The following is an 18068-nucleotide window of genomic DNA, read 5'->3' as shown; positions in this document are numbered from 1 at the left end:
ACTCTACATTGTTATACCAGTATCATCCAAATCTACAGTTTACATTGGGGTTCAATGTTGATATTACACACTGCAGGTTTGGACAAATGTGTAATGACATATATCCATTATTATAATACCATGCAGGGTAGTTTCACTGCCCTAACACCATTATTCTAAATTTTAAAATAAAAGTCAGAATAGATGAAGCATATAGTTGTTTCTCAATACCAAGAAGATAACTTTCCTGTTCAAGAAAAGTATGCCTTTCCTTGGTCACTTACACAAAGATATTCCATCTCCAGAAGCAAACTGGAAACTGTAAATTAGACATCAGATATAGAAACGCTTGCTCATTCTGCCCTTAGTTTTCTCTTCAACCACATTCTCCCTTAGAGTGTGGAGGAAATCGCTTGGTATATTTCCATCCTGAAGGATGGAGAAAGTTGTGCAGCCTCTGACAAAGAGGAGAAGACTGCTTACAAAAGAGATATCTTACAAAACAGTGAGAACCAAGAATTCCTCCAATTCTGAACCCCTCAAGACGAGGAAAAACTTGATGAAATTAAAATGTGAAAATTTTTCAGGTGAGCCCGATTAACTTGTAAGAAGATATTTGTATCCCTCTTAGAGAACCTGCTGTACAAAGATGTTATGCGGCAGTTTAGATCAAAAGTTGCCTTAAACACGGGCATGCTTACCAGGGAAGCTCCCTAAAATGAATGTGTCCACATGCTTACACATGTCACCCCTGCAATCAAGAAGAGAAGGCAGATTGAAAAATCACAACTGATATCTCAGCTTGATCTCTGATGACTGTATTGTTCAAAGAATGCAACCACTTTCATGACAAGTGGAATTTCTTCAGAACTTGGCCTAAAATACCTGAGACTTTTGAAAACGAGACTAGTACTGACAGTATCAATTACACATGTGCAAGGTCATAATAATGCATTCCACAGATTATTAGGAGAGGCTTCTTGGTGCAGTGTGATGAGGGCAGGGGGTCAGACTAACACTAACTAGTCAGCCCCACCACCAACTAACCATGTGGCCTTGGACGTGTCCCCTCACTTCTATGAGCACTGGTTTTCACATGTTCACATGGGAATGACTTCGGAAGTGTGTTGCCTGAGACAATGATTGCTTAAATCTCAGGACCAGGAAAAGGCAGAACAGTTGGTGATGAGGGATTGACAAGAAGACAAAGACGAGCTTGATGTTGGAGGCGACACATATTTGGTTTGCAGAGGATTCATCCAAGCTGGGTTCCATTTCCTCACTCAACACGATGTTGAACCTTGATTGGACATGCTGCTCTTATCTATGATGAACGAATTCGCTGACACATGAATACACGTCAGGCCCCAGCAGAGTGTCTGATGGAGGAATTAAACTAGGAACAACACGTGCAAAGTGTCTGCCTTACAAGGCTTATCTGTAAGAGCAAATAGCTACTAACCACGTGTGCCTGTGTACAAGGTTGTATAGAGAGGAGAGATAACTGGGTCCTTTAATTTGTAATATCTTATCTGTCAATTACTGTGTTTCCCTGAAAATAAGACCTAGTCGGACCACCAGCTCTAATGCATCTTTTGGAGCAAAAATTAATATAAGACTCAGTCTTATATTATATTAAAATAAGACCTGGTCTTATATTATATTACATAAGATCCAGTCTTATATAAATAAGACTGGGTCTTATATTAATTTTTGCTCCAAAAGACACATTAGAGCTGATGTTCCGGCTGGGTCTTATTTTCGGGGAAACACAGTATTTGATGACTATCTTCCATTCTAGAACTCCTCAGAGTCCCTCTCATTATAAAAATAATATTAATAATAATTACCTTGTATGGTGATCGCTATCCACATACACGTCCCTTTTAAAACGTGGAACACTCTCAGAAGGTATATATTGTTACTTGCATTTTACAAATGAGCAAATCTACACTCAAAGACAATGGGATTTGACCAAATCCCCACAACTGCTAAGTAAAAGAAGCAGGCATCGTCCCTAGGTTTGACTGCCTGGACATCTGAATTTGCCTGGCATTCTTTTTATGGAGATGTGTGGCTTTGTTGTGTAAAACTGGAGAAGCACAGAATGCCTGGGATGGACTCTGGGCCTACCATTGTTTCTAACAATGAATTATGGCCGTGGTTGCCTTGTAACCCCAGCTTCTTACTACACTAGCTTGGCGACCACCTGGCTGGAGTGATTTATTGAAATATAGCTGTTCTTGTTTGGATGCACATAAGTGCATCGCCGGTGCACCTTGGGGTAATTATATTGTGGTTGAAGACCTGCCATGGCAACCACCCATGGACTTGTTTATGTCCTGGAGCTATGGTGCATGGTCCCCCAGAGGGCGCTTCCTCCTGCTAAAGTTTGCAATGGATGGTGCAGGTTGGGGTCGGGGTGGGGGATGAGCCTATTACCATGGAGACAGAGATGCTGATAAAGAGCAGGCATCCTAAGGAAGAAACATCTGGAAGAGCAGTGTTGCATTCCTCAGAGGGTGCTGGTAGAACTGAGTAAAAACGCTGACCTTTTTCTAAAGGCCCGTAAATAATTTACCACTTATATCCTAAGTGTGTTCCCTCCATCTAGTTTTGCTTCAGACATTCAAGTCTTTAGACAATGATCCTGTGCCAGTTCAAAACAGATTCTAATTCTTGAAACATGCTCACTTTGATAGGCTCTTGGGTTGCAATGAGGTAACGACTTGGCTCAGCTACCTTCAAGCAGGCATGGATGTGAATGGGTTTGTTTTTGCATTTGAATTCCCTTTGGATGGCACTTCATGGCTCTCGGAATAAAAGTTTCACCAGAGAGCCTCTATTTTCAGCTGAATTTAATTAAAATTTCAAGAACAGGTCTTCCCCTCTGCAGTGGAACCCAACCAAATTCTGCAGATAAAAAGTGAAGAAAGTTAATTGGTGTGTATTAAACAACCTCTTTTAAAACTCAGTTTTACTCATCTGCTGCTATGAAAAGGCAATACTTACTTCTTAGAGCTTTTACAAGAATGAAGATGTGATGCAGGTGTGGCAAATTCAAAAGTCTGCAGAACCATCGATAGACGACTGGGTTAAGAAACTGTGGTACATTTATGCAATGGAGTATTACTCGGCTATAAAGAAGAATGAAATCTTACCATTTGCAATGATATGAATGGACCTAGAGAACATTATGCTAAGTGAAATAAGTCAGACGGCGAAAGAGAAATACCTTATGATCTCACTTATATGTGGAATCTAAAGAACAGAATAAATGAGCAAACTAATCAGAAACAGTCTCAGGGATATAGAGGAAAAACTGATGGTTGCTAGAAAGGAGGGGGGTGGGGATGAGGGAGAAGGTGAGGAGATTAGAAATCACAAATTGGTGACTACAATACCGCCATGGGGATACAAAAGATAGTTTGGGGAATATATATCAATAATGTTGTAAAGATTTTGTAGGGTGTCAGATGGGCACTTATCTTATTAGGCAGACCACTTCAGGAATGGTGTAGATGTCTTACCACTGCACTGTACACCTGAAGCTGAAGCTGAATAATATTGTATGTCAACTATAATTTAATATAGATAGTCACAGGATATGGAGTACAGCATAGGGAGTAGAGAGAACGGAATTGTAATAGATGTATGTGATGTCAGAGGGGCAATAGATTGGGGGATGGGTGTTATCACTTTGTGAGGGGTGTAAATGTCTAACTATTACATTGTTTTACACCTGAAATTAATTAAAAAATAAGCTTAAATTCTACAAAAATAAATAAAGAAAAAATAAAACACCTGTTCTTTCATTAACTAAAAAAAAAAAAAAAAAAGACAAAAGAAAATGACTGCAGGGCCAAGCTGATCATGTATGTGGGCAAAATGGAGTGAGTGCCAGGCAATAGGGCAGAGTGGGGCCTGCAGCCAACTGGGGAGCCCACATCAAAACTAATGTAGGCATTTGCTCTTGAGCTTGGTCATTATTTTTAAAGAGAAGCCAGAAATGGGAAAAATGGTGAAATTCCCCCAGTTTTAAACAACAGCTCATTAAAAATATTGCATCATTGAGTAGGTAAAAAAACACACAAATACATTTAAAAAACATACGTCCTGGATTGCCTTTGAGGCCTCAGGTGACACATGTTAAAATCTTAGCACAGGGCCTGGTACCCAGGCAGCGCTCAGTAAATGTTAGCTATTCTTATTTGTTTTACTGGGAGAGATGCTGAGAGGTTTGTACTTTTCATTTACAGGTGAGGCCCAAAAATCTGAGCCCCAATGTGAAAGAGCCTGACCTAAGTCTTTCTGTTCTCACGCCTCAGTAACCTACACAGTAGTGGGTAGTTAAGAATGTTCACTAACAGCTTATAATGTTTTATGCTGACCTGATTCCCATGATTTTTTTAATAGCAAAACATTATTCTTGCTGCTTGCATCACTGTTGTATTGCATGTTTGTCTTAAATTCAGAGAAATAATACACAGAAGCTTCAAGCGACTAACTTCTTTCCTTTTCTCTCTCTCTCTTCCTCTCTCTCTCTTTCTCTCTCTCTGTCTCTCTCTCTCTCTCTCTCTCTGTCTCTCTCTGTCTCTCTCTCTGTCTCTCTTCTCTCTCTCTCTCTCTTCCATTCATTCATAACCAAAGGCTCATGTATAGAAATCTTCAGTTCAAAACATATTCTAATTTTTAAAACATGCTCTATTCACAGGCAGGGAGAGGTGATTTCATTAAAAAAAGAAAACAAAATGGCCCAGGGGCTTATTTTAGATTTACTGCTTCTAGGCTAAATTACTTGCATTGTGACAGCAGCAAGATCTGAATTCATAGCTGTAATACCCCTTTCTTATCTTCAGAGAGAAGCAGTCTCTAAAAGTCTTCTGTGTTCTCCGCCTAAATGCTACTTTCTCCAGTGCTCTGTCACTTTTAGGATAAAGAGATTTCATTCTTGGTATTGCTTTCAAGGCAAGAACTATGAAGGTAATAGTTTATGTTCTGGCTTCTTTGTTTTCTAGGTCCAAACATGTATACATACATTCTAGTTAGGGGAACTAAGAAGCACATCAAGGTCAGTTAAGAGAGGTGAGCTAAGGACCCAGGAATCAGTACAGGGTCAGTGAGTGGAAAAGTGAATGTCTGATGCAGGAAGTAGAACAAGATAAAAAAAAAATAATAAATTAAAAATTTAAAAAAATTAAAAATAAATAAATAAATAAATAAACAAAGGTCAATTCCTGTCCCAGGAAGTAGAAGCTGGTCAGAGAGTGGAAAGGTGAGCTTGTGATGAAGGAAGTAGAATAAGATAGGCAAACTGAGGAAAAGTAACTTAGGTAGAAAGTGGTTCTTGGAAGCTGGGGAAGAGGTTTTCTTTATTTTGCTGTCCCCACGTCAAGCAAAGGCCAACAACACCAGGGGACATTTGCACAATGACTCGTTCCTTTCAAATTAGATTGAGTAGGTTTCCCACCTCTGCAGCTGTGAGGCTTTGGGAATTTACTTAAACGCTCTCTGCCTCAGTTTCCTCATCTGTAAAATTGAGATACCAATGTTGTTTCACCTCACAGTTTGTTGTGAGAATCAAACGATATATGTAAGTGCTTAGTATGATGCCTGATATAGAGTAACTCTTCCATAAATATCAGTTATTGTTATGATCATTTTTATTCACATTTTAAATGTTTCAAATCGCCTTCTTAATGAGCATATGCTTTCACCTACTGGCATGTCTCTCACTTACCTACCAGCTTCTTTACTGCACCGAAGCATCGACTAGTCATTAATTAATAGTCAATAAAAGGATCCATGGTGAGACAGGTTTTCTCATGCTATTAAATGCTATGGAAATCACACCTGCTCATTCAGTGCCAGAGTCCCGCTGCCCCAAGGCACTTTCTTCAGAGTAAATCTATGATGAATAAATTGATAACAAAGGAGTTGTTTATTTGCTGGTAAAAGGATTGTGGAAGGAGTCAGAGAGATTGATTTTGTTTTGTAAAACAGATTTTCATGTAAAAGATAGCTTTAAATCAGAAGGTCTGAGTTTGGTACCCAGAAAGCCTGGGGCTGGAAAGAGAAATCCTTGCCTCTTTTTCTTGACATCATTTGTCAGTTGAGTGGGAATGTCCTCTCTATTGTAGGCGTGTAAGTATGATGGAAATTGTGTCTACTTGGCTTGAGGTTCTTATAAAGATGAGTTTGGGTAAGTGCTATATAAGTATTAATAAAAAAGCACACTGAATCTCTTCCATCTATCCCCATAACGGTGTGTGTTTTCATCCAGTATCTATTTTTGCTATTACCTGCTTGCTTTTCATTGCTCATTGATCGGCATTTTATTTGAATGCTGCAAAATATTTATTGCTTGTTATAAGGTGTGATTATAGGTCCCTGGAAAAGTGAATGTCCACACCAATATATGGCATGTGTCCAGTGATAATGGATGATAATTGATTTCCATTGGTTTGCTGGTTACTTAAACCACTGAGCTGTTATAAAAGCAGGACCACTAGACACAGTGTACACCTAACCCCTGCCCCAAGTCTCCACATTTCACATGACTCAGGGAATGTCATTTCTGCAAAGTAATAACCACTCTTCATATGTGCATCATGCTCTAAAATTTCAAAAGCTCTTTCTCACACATTTTGTCATTTGATTTTCATCACAAACCTGTGAGTCCAGCAGGGCATTATTAGTTCTATGTTATGTAGAAGGAACATAAGCCTGAAAGAATATAATCAGTTCATAAAAAGGAGGAGTGGGGATTTGAGCTCAAGAATATATGACTCCAAGGCCCTTGCTTTATCCTCTGTTCACAGGCAGGGAGAGGTGGTTTCTCAAAAACCTCTCTGCTACTTAGAGTGCCTCTTTTTCTAAAAGGATCCGTGGACCAAAGAATACTTACAGGCCCAATCAGAGCAACGAAATGCAGCCATTTTTATCCAGGGTGGCTCTGATCCTGTTCTAGTTCATTACCTCTTCAAAACTGTCAAGAGAGGGTCACAAAGAAATGGGAATTCTCTCTGAGTTTCAAATTTGTCAGGACAAAAAATCATCCATAGGTTGCTGATGTCACTTGGCACTGGTGTGGTGGCATAAAGAAGTGAAGGAGAGTCAAACATGGGTGTGGAGGATGGATCCATCTGTTTCTAGCTCTGTTATTGTGCACAGTTTCTCTGATCCTCAATTTTGTCATCTGATAAATGGACACAGTAATAATATTTGCCTGGGACAGATGGCAGGAAGATTGAAAATAGTTCCTGTAAACTGCTTAGCAAAGAACTTGGTTTCATAACCACTTAAAATAAATAATATGGTTACTATTATTTATACTAATTTTGCCTTTGCTATTTGAATATTATAGGAAGTTCCTCAAGCATATTTTGCCTGTGAGGTCTTACCTGTCTCTGTTTCTTTAGATTCCCGAAAGGATGAGTAAAGAAACTAATGAATAAGTGTTCTGTGCTCATGCCTTCTGTGACCCATTTTACCTTCTGCAAAGATGAATCATAATAATTACCATATTCATTTCTAAATATTCAATTAACTTTAACAAGTGTCATCTGAGGGCCTACTATGTGTCAGGAGCTCTAGGTGGTTAAGACATGGTCTTCAGCTTCTAGAAGCCTTTAGATGAATGGGGACAACAATAATTCCCACACAGGTTTTAAAACTGCGTTGCAAGTGGTTATATGCCCAGAATGATATAAAAACTCTAATAGGGTAACAGACTAGGGCTTACAAGGCTGTAGTCAGAGGATACTTGGAAGCATTTTCCTATTAGAGTATAAAGTTAAAATCAAGAAGAGGAGGAAAACAACCTTGGAGAGGATTTCTGGAGCCAGGTCATGGGATGCTAGTGACAAGATAGTGGGCTTAAGTCAGAGATCGCAAAACAGTACACTATGAGCCACAAACAGCCCATACAGAATATTTGATCTCCTGGATATTTCGAAAAATGAATTCACATAAATATAAAATGTGGTTTTACTCACAAATCCCAGTTGGCTACCTTCTGCAGAAATCACTCAACCCCCATTTTCACATAGTATCAATTAACTGGGGCTGAAGTATGGCAGCCTATAAAATACTAAGCATGCATTCTCAGATTTGCCACAGTTCCTTTTAATGACACTTGGCCTATTGCACTCATTTTTACCACATGTTATACACCTACTGGCATTTGAGACTACTTTTGGCTTCTTCTGTTATCCAGCCCTTAGCAAGCATTTGAAACTACGCCTATCAGAAAACTAGGTATCATTCTATTTGTCGTGTGGGTATTGCCTTTCAAAGAGTCAGCAAACTGGTTCACTCCCCAGATCCCAACAATCTCATCGAGCCATTTCTATCTAAATCCAGCAGGTTCAGGTAGAGGGGGAAGCAAGAGGCAACAAATTAACAAGCATAACGCCAGTCCTACTGCTTATGTCTATTAATAATCACAGTAGCTAATGTTTATTTAATTCTAAGTACCAGCAACTGTGCTATTATGTTTACCTGTATCATTTCAATTCATACTCTTACAAGAGAAATCCTATTATGATCCTCATTTTACTAATAAGAAATATGATATTCAGAAAGGTTGATAAAATGGTCAAAGTTGGGCTACCTTAAACACACACTCTTAAACAAGCTGTAGTTCTCCATACTGGAGGTATAATACTCTAAGTGGTATTATGAGTGGGAAGAGAAAGGCAAAAACAGGAAGCACTATGATGGAGTGCATATATTGGGTTTTATAATGTTTCTTATTCTGCATTTTATGTGTTCAAATAAATTATCTTTTAACCTAATTAAAATTTCCTACTCAAGGAAAACCTAGTAAGAATTGGCCTAAGAGTCATGCACATCAAGCTCCCATCCAGGTATAGGGCCAGTCTAAGACCTGACCAGACCTGCAGCTGACAGAAAGCAGAATTATTTTGATCTACAAACTCTGTCAATAAGCCTGCCAAGATCTCCTCAAATAGCAAGTAAACAGAAAGCAATTTGAATAACTTTTGAGGAAAATTGCAAGATACAAGAAAGGGAACTTTGTCCTGAAAAGTCAGAAGAATAACAAACTTATGAAAATTTCAGATACCAGTTTGGTATTTTCAGGAGAATGTAAGAAAACATGTCTTTCTGAAATAGAAGGAGGCCACCATAATAAGAAAAGACAGGCTGAGATAAAAGATATTAGAATGAGATGAATATACAGATGTATGTTGTAAAATATGGTGAGAAAGCCAAAAAAATAAATGCGATGGCACAATTAAAAGAATTACTGGAAACAGAAAAAGGAAGAGTCAGAAATTCTGCTTCTTGAATGGCTGACTATGTAGTTCAGGCTGACGTCCTGCTAAGAAAATCTGGGGGAAAAAGTGGAGAAATATTTTGAAAATTAAAAAAAAAAAATTCACATGCAAGATAATATGATATAAAATCAAGAAGAACAAGAAAATTGGATCCAGAGGTGATCCACAACTATAAGACATAGATTAAAGCAAACAAATAACTGCATCAAGTAAAAGAGAGGATTGACAATTTGACAGAAATGTGGAAACTATAAAGGAATCAAATTAAGTTCTAGAAAGGAAAAAAAATATATAATAGCTAAGAATATTAATTTATATATTATGTGTTAAGGAGCATATTAGACAAAGCCAAAAGTAGAATTAGTTAACTGAAAGATAAATCCAAATAAAATATCCAGAATAAAGTATGTAAAGACAAAAGAATGACAATACAGGCAAATGTGTGACATACATAAAGAATCTAAAAAGAAAGTTTTACACTGGAGATCCAGAAGGAAAGGAAAGAGGGAAAAGGCAAAAAGCAAGAAGAATTCCCCAAAAATGACAAAATAAATTATATTAGCCACAGATTCCAGAAGTCCTATAAATCCCATGCAGGATGAACATAAAGAAAAAAACATGTCTAGGAACACCATTAAAAAAACAAACAAACAAAAAACTGCTGAGAACCAAGAACAACAATAAAAACAAAGGGGAAGTAGGGAAGGCACACTACCTTCAGATAAACAGTGATAAGACAGCTGATTTATCTATAGAAACCAGAAGACAAAAGAAAAGAACAACATCTTTAAGGCGCTTAAAATAAAATGATAGCCAACCTAAAACGCTATACAAAGAAAAATAATTCCTTTAAGAATTAATGTGAATTAAAACACTTTCAAACAAAGAAAAGGTAAGGGAATTCATCACAAGCTGAACTGTACTAATAAAAACACTAAAACCAGTTCTTTAATGCAGAAGAAATGTATGCCATCTGGAAGCTCAGAAATGCAAGAATGAATAAAGAACATAAAAAAAGAGTAAATATCTGGGTAAATGTCATTGCAACATACAACCAGAATTTGTAATAAACTTTACAATATAACAAGACAAGAGACATTCCTATAAGAACAGGTACGTCCTTCAACCAGCCCTGTATGAAAAGAGACATTTGTGGACAAAACCATCTGAAAGATTTCATCCTCATTTGTGGAGCAAACTAAAACCAAAGATGAAGTACCACTAAACACTCACCAGAATACTGAAATTAAAAGACTGTCAAAAGTGAATTGGTGATAAGGCTGTGGAATAACAGAACTCTCCTACCCAGATGGTGGAAGTTGAATTATTAGAATCACTTTGGAAAACAGTATAACATCATCAAAATTGAAGATCAGCATGCCTTATGACCGTGCAATTTCTTCTCTTTATATATGCCAGATAAATGTGTGAGTACTTGAGAACCAAAAGACATAATCAAGAAGGTTCTTAGGAGTATTATTTGTAATAGCCCCAAGATGAAACAACTCAAGTGCTTGTCAGTAATAGAATGGATAAACAAATTATGGTGCACTCACTCAATAGGATACTGTAGATGAGGGGGTGAGCAAATTACAGTCCATGGGCCAAATCTGGCCCATCACCCTTTTTGCAAATACATTTTGTTTTAAATACAAATACATGCTCATTCTTATGTATATTTGTAATGGCTCCTTTCGTGCTATGACAGAGTTGAGTTGTTTCAGTAGACCATCTTTTTTGCAAAGGCAAAAATGTTAACTATCTTCTCTTTACAGAAACAGTTTGCCAACCCTTGCTATAGATCGATGACAAGAAATCAGCTATGGCCACATTTGTTAACATGTATGAATCTTACAGATAAAATCTTGAGTGAAAGAAGCCCAATTGAAAAACAAAATGACATGAATAGCATGCTTTAAATTGTGTTTCTGATCTCCTTTCCCTACTTCTAGAATTTTCACTATGTAAAAATTGATCTCTGTCCTTCCAGCTGCCCAGTACAAAGATATATGTTCTCACATCCAATCTATCTGAAAGCATCATTGGCTTTACCTTTGAGAGACATGACGTGTCTAACCATGTATCACCACTTCTTCCCCTGTCATTCTGGTTCAAATCACCATCATCTTACATCAGTACCATGGACACAGCCTTCTCACTGAGGTCTCTTCTGTCCTTTGCCCTATTTCCAGAAGGTAGAGCAATGCTATTGAAAAGAAATCAGCTCATGCTACTCCTTTGCTCAAAACTCTTTACTGGTTTATTTGTTTAGAACAAATGCCAAGATTCTTACTATTACCTAGATGGCCTCACATGATCTGACTTTAGATTAGCGTGCCCGCCTCATCGCCTACCTTCGTTCACTCTAGCACCAGACACACTGGTCTCTGCTCTACCTTGAACACATGAGTGGTCAGGGCATTGTATTCGCTACTTGTTCTGCCTGGTCTGCTCTTCTCTTAGATATTCATTCGTCTAACTCTCTGACCTACCTCAGGTCTTTACTCAAATGTTTCCTTCTTAGTAAGATAAAGCTTTCCCATCTTTTTACAAGTGAAACCTGCCACACTCCTGGCATCCACTTGCCTGCTTCAATTATTGATCGCTCTCTAAAATACTCTATTTTATGTTGTAAGCGCCACAAAGACAAAGGTTTTTGTTTCTGTTGTTCACTCTCGTATCCCGGACACTTCCAACAATGAGATGCACAGAATAACACTTAATGAATGTTGTCCGATAAAGAAATGAACTGAGACGTTTTTCTGGAATGCTAAGCAAAAGTATAAAATGAGAATACTTGCAGCAGAAATGATAGATGTAGAGAGGAAGGAGACATGACCTCAACATAACACGTGTTTATAAGAAAAATTCAGAGTAATTACAACATAGGCATCAAAATATATATACTTTTAGTCCTGATAAGAAATTAGATTAGAAAAGGGTTCTTGCTTCTCTGATGAAATCAGTGAGAAAGAACTGACAAAACATGTTCCAGCAAAATTTATGATGGACCAGGATATAGGAAACTTTGACAAGTACTCAGTTAAGGGAAAACAAACAAACAAACAAACAAACAAACAAACAGGTTACCAACAAAAGAACACAAACCCGTCTGGCTTAAACTTCAGTATTTCAAAAGTTAGAATGTAAGGAGTGACAGCTGAAGGATTTTAAAGGAAGAAGGTTTTGACCCAAAATCTTTCCACCTATCCCAGTTATCTTTCATGTGTGCTAATACTCTCAGATGTTCTCAGACAACATAGAGCTAGGCCACTGGTGTATTTTTCTTGCAAAAAAGAGTGACCTGAATTGATATTTCAATTGACTACAACATAAATCCAAATAAAAAAATATTAAGAATGAACAAATAACAAATTAAAGATACTAATCCCTCTGTTTTTATCATCACAATGTCTAATATTGAAGAAGAAGTATGCTGTAGCACAAAGAACATAAAATGAAACGTCTGGGTGTAAATCCCAGATCACTCACTAATTAACTCTGTGACTTTGGGCAAATCACTCAAGCTCTTTGAGTCTTAATTTTTTATTTATACTATTAAGGTAATGATACCTAACGTTCACAGTTGGGTTGAGCAGATGAAATCAGATAAGGCATGTAAATGGGATTAGTAAATTACTCTAAAAATGTTAGTACTTGTTATTGCTCACTTATTATTACCCACTTATGGGTTTATGCAGCTTCCATCAGAGTAGCTTTGTGAAGGACTCAGCTTTTGTGTTCCCCGCAAATTCATAGGTTGAAACCCTAATCCTCAATGTGATGGCACTAGGAGGTGAGGTGGAGCCTTTGAAAGGGAATTAGGTCAAGGATGCAGTGAGAACACAGCCATTGAGGAATCCTAAAACAGGCTCTCACCAGACACCACATATGCGGACTTCTTAACCTTGGATTTCCATAACAGTGAGAAAAGAAATGTCTGTCGTGTAAGCCACCCAGTCTATGGTATCCTGCTTTGGCAACCTGAACTAAGACTGGCTTTTAGTTGTCTTTTCCAGGAGAAAGCCATTTCCACGAATAAGGGATTTGTTGCGGATCAGCGAAGACAGCTCGCTATATTTGGAAACAGAAATCTTTTTATTATAAGTCTCATTTCCATAATCCACATCTAGCTACATAATAAGAAGCGTTGCTTTCTTCTGCAGAATTCTCCGGAACTGGGTCTCACCCTTCAGTCTTTGTGATATCTTATATTAACCAGTCAGGTTAATCTCTTAACAGAAGTGACAGTCCCTCAGCATGATCATTTCTTATTCAGGATGTGTGTGCATGCTTCAATCCTGGCCCGGGCTGCCTCCATCCTATGCCTTTCAGTTCCTTTTCTGCATGAAAGCTTTCCTCCTGTCTCCAGACATCCATCATCTCTGGTCAGTTCCTTTAAAATTTTTATTGTGAACCACACAAGTACATTATTTCCAGGTTAGTCACAGTCTTTACTAGTCTCCGTTACTAATTTAGGATTGTGTTGGTTACATTTTGCACCAACATTGATGCCGGAAATACAACTAAATTGTAATTAACTGATGTCTATAAAAATCTGACCCATGATAAAACTATGTTCATGACATAGCATTACAGGAAAAAAGGAAGTGAAAATCACGTGTACCGCATGATCTACACTACGGAAGAATGCTAGCAAAAAGATTAGAAAGAATTGGACTTCGTGTTAAGAGTGGTTATGTCTGGAGAGTTGAATTAGCACATTATTTCAGAAAATTGGTTTTATGAAGCAATAGTTCCCTGAGATATTCCAAGTTGTCAAAATGTTTAAGAAATTCTATAAGTAAAACCCTCACCTTGGAAATTTACATCATAAGTAAAATTATTGAACACTTACTATGTGTCAGTAATGTGAGATATTTAAAATATTAAATCCGAAGAAAAATGGTACATTTAGGAAGTCAATAAGTATCAATTTTCTCCCCATATGTAAGAAAGTTGATACTGAGTTCATTGAATTATAAATTTCCAGTTCCCTGATGATAACTTTAAACTGAAGTTATCCCATTACTGGTCCATTAATTTGGGCCTTTATGATGAAAAGCACTATCTTATTACCTGGGAATTGACTTGTGAGTTAATAAATAATAACATTCACTGTCCTGAAAACCCCAGGAGAGAAATGCTGCAGAGTGTAATTGAGATACTCTCTGTCAGTTTATTTAGTGACTACTGAGACGCAAGCGTAAAGTTTTGAAGTCCTATGCACACTACCTTGCACATATGACAGAGGTCAATACTTGATTTTCTGATCACAATCTTTGTCATTTCAAATGGGATCCTGTAGATTGAGTTCTGAAAATAATAAAGGAATCATTTAATCAGTGTTTCTTTAACAGTTAGTCTATAATGTGATAAACAATAAAAGTCACTCACACTCACACACAACACTCACACACACACCTACCTCAAAATGTTGATATATTTCCTTAGGAGTGGAGCAGAAGTCATGACTGAAACAAGCTCCATTTATAATCACTGTGTTTTCCATGTTCCTCCACCAATCAAGATATAGCTTGCTATTTTCTTTTTTTTATTGTTAGTATCAGGTGAACAAAACATAATGATTAGACATTTATACCCCTCACAAAGTGATAATCCCAACAAGTCTACTACCCTCTGACACAGTACATAGCTATGACAATACCTTGTTATATCCCCTATGCTGTATTTTATATCCCGTGACTATATATGTGTGTATTTTAATTATACTTGACATTCAATATTATTTTACATTAGTTTCAGATGTACAGCACAGTGGTTAGGCATTTATATAATTTATGAAGTGATCCCCCCAATAAGTCTAGTACCCATCTGGCACCCTACATAATTTTTACAACATTATTGACTATATCCCCCATACTGTATTCACATTCCCGTGAATATTTTGTGACTACTGATTTGTACTTCCTAATTCTTTCACCTCTCTCACCCATCCCCCCAACCTCCCTCTCATCTGGCAGCGGTTAGTTTGTTGGCTATGTCTGAGTCTATTTTTGTTTGTTTGTTTTATAATTTCTTATTTTAAAATGATGACTACAGTGGACCCTTGAACAACATAGGGGTTAGGGATGCTGACCCCCAGCACAGTTGAAAATTGGTGTATAACTTTTGGCTCCCCCGAAACTTTACTATTAATCTACTGTTGACTGGAAGCCTAGCCAATTACATAGAAAGTCAATTCACATATTTTGTATATCATATGTATTATATACTGTATTCTTATAATAAAGTAAGCTAGAGAAAAGAAATGTTATTAAGAACATCATAAAAAATAGGATATACATTTACAGTACTGTGCACATTTATTTTTTAAGAATCCACGTATAAATGGACCCGCACAGTTCAAACCCACATTGTTTGAGGGTCAACTGTATTTTTTTGGTTTTCCAAGTATAAAATTGCATCTTAATATTTTCTCTAAAAATGTGCCCTGGAACATCACTGGGGAAACTAGTCTCCAGATTTTGTAAATCCGGAAGTTGAGGCTCAGAGACGAGCTACGCTCTATCTGTCCAAAGTACACACAGCTTGTGCACAGTCAGAACAAGATGTGACGCTTTCCCTCCAGCCCACTGCTGCTCATTCTATTTCTCACTCTGCCTTCAAGAAAAATGATAATGGGGTCTAAAAGAAAGCCTCTCTCAACTTCAGAAATTTACTTTGAATAATTGAATCAGTAGGTTTGAGGCTTCTTGGGAATAGTAACGTTAGACCTGGGATAGAAATAGCCTATCCCTTAGCTGAGATGTGTTACATTGAAATTGATACTGCTTTTCCCCGATGTACAATTAGGAGAGACAGAGACCTACTTTTGTAAATGTTGTTGAAGAAAAATGGAGCAGGTGTCTCCTTCCTCTCGTTTCTCTAGGTCAGTTCGGTTCCTGAAGTCTCTCTTTGTCTAGATGTCTCTTGCTGTGAACTGCCCAAACGATTCTCCCGATGGCAGCCCAGGGTTGCTTTAGGTGAAAAGACAAATTCCCAGGGTCCGGGGCTGGGGGCACCCAGCATGTGTCCCACGCTTCTCCTGCCCTGGGTCCCTCAGGCTTCACAACCTGCCTGCAGCCCAGGCGTTACCATTCCTTTGTGTATTTATCACCCATTCATCTTACATCATCATCGCCAGCCCTGTGGACATGCTGCTGAATAAAATCAACATTGTTCCCATTTGGGGAGACCTGTTCAAAGCACAATAGTCAGACGATAAATAAATAATGACATACAATTGTCACCAGTAACACCATTTTTCAGCTGAGGAATCTGAGGCTTAGTCGATTAAAGTGCCTTCCCCAAAGCCCGTTGACCAGTCAACTGGGAGAGTTCAAGGTCCACAGCTTGGCCGAGTCCCCCACACTGACTCTTAGCTTTCTGTTTCCAGAGGAGAAGGAGACGTGTGGATAGGGCTCTCCAGGGGACACTTCCTTTCGCAAAACAAAGAGGGCTGAGCCTTCATCAGCAAAAGCAGACAAATGCGTAGGGTCAATAGCCTGAGACAAACCTGGAAAGGGGAATCACACCATTTTGAAAACAGAACTCCTCACGTAGCCTTTTCATTTTATTTTATTTCTTAAAAGATTTTATGTTGTCGGTCAGGTTTAGGTTCACAGTCAAATTCACAGCAGGAAAGGAGGAAGTTCCCATCCACCCCCTGCTCCCACACCTGCATAGCCGACCCCGCTATCATCATCCCCACCAGAGAAGCACATTTGTTATATGTGATAAACCTACATAGATACATCATGACCACCCCAAGTTGGGGTCAATCTTGGTGTACATCCTATGGGTTCAGACCAATGAATGAAGACATGTACCCACCATTATAGTATTATATAGAATACTTTCACTGCCCTAAAAATCCTCTGTGCTCTGCCTGTTCATCTGTTCCCTCCTAACACTTGGCTACCACCGAGCCTTTCCTTTTCTTCATAGTGTTACCTTTTCCCAGGATGTCACACAGTTGGAATCATACAGGATCTAGCCTTTTCAGATTGGCTTCGTTCACTTAGTCGTATGCTGTTAAGGTCCCTCTGTGCCTTTTCATGGCTTGATAGCTCGTTTCTTTTTAGTGCTGAATAGTATCCCATTGTCTGGATGTCCAGCTGCACAATTTTAATTCTCTTTGCCCCAACAATTATTTTTGAGATTTGAATCACAGGCTTAACTATAGTGGGGACAAGGGAGGGTGCTAGGAGCCCAGAAGGCACACGTCATGCATTATGTAATTTCTCTGACCCTCAATTTTCTCATCTGTAAAATTTCTATGATAATTTTCCCCTCACCCTGCTTTTGTGAAGAATAAATGAGTTGAGCCTAGAAAATGCATCAATAGTAATTTTTTCCAGACTGTGCTTGAGGGATGTCTTTAGGGCCTTTGCTTATGTCTGCGTGATGTTTTTCTCGGGGAAAGAAAGATTTTTCTATCCCCTAGACTAGACCTTCCCAGTATTTGCCGGACGAATGTTCTGGGGTCCATGTTTTGGGGAAGCAGGCTTTGTATTGTACAATTTCTCCAATTTAGATTAAATTATGTTTTCTTCAGTATATTTATTGGAAACTGTTATCCAGAGACTTTTATTACACATTCATTTCCTGTGATAGGCCAAGCTTCTAGAAAACCCAGTATTATGTCTTACTCTCTTCACGTTCCTGGCCACTAGTTTGCCACATACGAGATGCTTAGTAAACACTTGCTAGACAGAGAGTGAAATTGGATTATTAAAGTCACGCAGTGTTAACATAAAAATCCTAAATATGTCCTTTTGTACT

At 38.1% G+C, this 18068-nt stretch overlaps 1 long non-coding RNA gene across 2 annotated transcripts in view; it reads right to left on the bottom strand.

The window, feature by feature from the left end:
• LOC141567833 (uncharacterized) overlaps positions 1 to 16715 on the bottom strand; it is a 31393-nt gene extending 14678 nt beyond the window's left edge. For both annotated transcript variants that reach the window (XR_012490695.1, XR_012490696.1), the window contains exons 1-3: positions 16115 to 16715; positions 14710 to 14828; positions 14517 to 14597 (exon numbers count right to left, since the gene is read on the bottom strand). This is a non-coding gene — a long non-coding RNA (uncharacterized LOC141567833). The remainder of the gene's footprint in view (positions 1 to 14516; positions 14598 to 14709; positions 14829 to 16114) is intronic.
• Positions 16716 to 18068: the final 1353 nt, after the last annotated feature.

The sequence above is a fragment of the Rhinolophus sinicus genome, linkage group LG12 (assembly GCF_036562045.2).
Source record: "Rhinolophus sinicus isolate RSC01 linkage group LG12, ASM3656204v1, whole genome shotgun sequence".
Classification (NCBI taxonomy): Eukaryota; Metazoa; Chordata; class Mammalia; order Chiroptera; family Rhinolophidae; genus Rhinolophus; species Rhinolophus sinicus.
The sequence above is the reverse complement of the archived record's forward strand: the minus strand, read 5'-3'. Positions and strand labels throughout refer to the sequence as shown.